This window comes from Chaetodon auriga, chromosome 4 (assembly GCF_051107435.1).
Source record: "Chaetodon auriga isolate fChaAug3 chromosome 4, fChaAug3.hap1, whole genome shotgun sequence".
NCBI classification, from domain to species: Eukaryota; Metazoa; Chordata; class Actinopteri; order Chaetodontiformes; family Chaetodontidae; genus Chaetodon; species Chaetodon auriga.
Genome location: NC_135077.1, coordinates 10,110,030 through 10,112,758, shown reverse-complemented (window position 1 = coordinate 10,112,758; position 2,729 = coordinate 10,110,030).

The following is a 2,729-nucleotide window of genomic DNA, read 5'->3' as shown; positions in this document are numbered from 1 at the left end:
CACAATAAAAAATGACATATGTTTTTTTTATTGAGTTGTCGGTTTTTTTAAAGTAGCTTAGTAAGAATGTTACATTTGGGAAATTTCAATAAGAGCACAGCTTCAAATGGTCTGTTGATTATGTTGAAAAGTGGCATTTACATTAGTGAAAATTTCTGGATATGATAGATCCTATTCAGAGAGTGTGGGGGTAACATTTTTATGTCAGGTTTTAAAGGCATTATTTCCAAAAGATGATGTTTATACGGTTAATGAATACATTTTCTGCTGTGTTATGATTTTAATAAAGATTATCAATACCTACTGAACTGCAAGGTAAAGAGACACTGCCAAAGGTAGCCAAGGATGTCTGCACATACAAGGCTTTGATTCCAGCATGAGCATTGCACTCAGTGTGCACAGATAGTGGTAAGTAACTTTGACAATGACCTGCCCGACCAGCATTTGCAGGTGAAATGCTGCCTCATGCAGAGCAGAGTATTCCCAGCAGCCCTGCTTTTGTATTCAAGCAGGACCTGATGAGGAGCCTGGCAGAACAGACAGGAAGGAGGCACCTTAAGCGGCCATGGCGAGGCTTCAAAAAGCTTTGTACTCCCATGGTTCCACATCACAGCCTGACTCAGATGGCTCTTTGTGATACTGAAGCCCAGGCAAGAAAACAGAACTGTGTTCTTGTTCCTGGCAAAGGTTTGTCTGTGTGGAATAACACTTTGGTCCACTTTATCTGCCTCTATTTGGTGTAGGTTAACAGTTAAACACATGGTCAGCAGCGACATTGCTGCATTGCCATGAGGGCATGATTAAAAAAAAAAAGAAGAAGCTTTGGGCTGAAGCAGAAGCTTATGGCTCTAACAGACCATGGGAGCATCCCACACAGTCTACTGGAGGAAATCTTGAAGTGGTGGGAATAGAGCTGATGACACAGCTCATGGCAAATGCAACAGAGCTTCAGAGGCTGCAGCGGGGAGAAGGCTGATCTCAACTGTTCAGCCCGAAGCCCGGGAGCAAGACGGTCTCTCTACAGCCGGGTAGAGGCGCTGAAAGATAATCTGCAGTGCCTTTACAATAACAAGTCAGACATGAATGAGCAAAGGCTCTCTCAGCCGCAACTCTCCACGCACTGCAGACTGTAGCCTCAAACTGTTTCCCAATGTGGATTTAACAAGGATAAAAGTTTACAGCAATGCAAGAAGGCCTGTGAGGCTGGAACGTTCATTACACAGCCAGAAAATGGTGCTGAAACATTTCTGGATGATGCTAAATCGAGACAAATAATGTTGCTATTCTGAGGGGGGAGAAAAATGTAAATCAAGGCCCGAGGGTGCCACAATAGAGAAGCTTGTCTGTTTGTACGTTTTAGGACAACTTAGACTCAGCTTGTCAGGCTCAGCACTGTCATTTCTATCCCTTGGTTCCATTCTTAAAAGTGAGGAATAGTTTGAATTGGTTGTCTGAAAACAGAAGAAAATACATTTTGTAGATTTTATTTTTTTCAATTTCAAATGTGTTTACAGCTGGATGGTCCCTCTAAATGAGCTGAGGACCAGAGAAGGTCGCTGCGTTTCTGGTTCTGGCTCATATACAGTTTCCTCTTTGCACGGTAGAGTTTCAACTTGCATTTGTGGCCATGAACTGTGTTCACAGACGATGGTTTTTGTCCACTACAGAATCATGTCTGTTTTCAATGCAGTACTGTCTGAGGCCTGAAGATCAAGGCAATCCAATATTGGTTATCAGCCTCGTCCCTTGTGTGCAGAGATTTCTTCAGATTCTCGGAATCTTTTAATGACATTTTGTACTATAGACAATAAAATCCCCAAATTCTTCACAATTTCACATAGAGAAGCATTATTCTTAGATTGTTGCACTATTTGCCAGCGCAGTCTGTCACAAAGTGGTGAACCCCTCCCCATCTTTCCTTCAGAAAGACTCCGCCTCTCTGAGAGGCTCTTTTTATACCCCATCATGTTCTCACCTGCAGCCAGTTAACATAATTCACTGTGAGATGTTCCACCAGCTGTTTTCTTTCAGCATTTCACAACTTTTCCAGTCTTTTGTTGCCACTGGCCCAACTTTTTGGAAATGTGTTGCTGGCATCAAATTTGGATCAAATCAAATCAAATGAGGATATAACCTTGAAAAAACAGTGACATTTCTCTCTTTCAACATTTGATTTGTTGTCTTTGTGCCATTTTCAATCAAAAATGGGCTTTCATTATTTTTTTGTTTTTGCAAATCATCACATTCTGTTGGATTAATAAGACGACTGCATATATGTGTATGTTGCAGTTTACTGCTGTAGATGTTTATGGTTGTGCAAATTTTAACTTCATACACTGTTGGATAGTTTCATCTACAGCAATGCATCATACTCTCCAATCATCATGTTTGTTTAGTTGCGGTCCTGTGACAAGCAGGTACAGAGGTGACAAATTAAAGGAGAAACCTGAATAAATGAGAGGAGAAACAGAAGAAGCAAATGCTTCCACACAGGTACAGGTACACAACATGGTACAATTCAGCAGTTAACATCCAATCATGCTCTGTGGCATGTAGAAAACGCTGAGCAGGCCCAGCTGATTCTGATTTTGTATCAAGAAGGTGAGAAGCTTTGAAAGAGGGTCAGCCACAATAACATGTGTCTGAGTGTTTCAACAGGAACAGCAACTACAGTGCAATTAGATCTATGGGAAAGACATCAGTAAACAGGATTGGAAATTGTGGTCGAC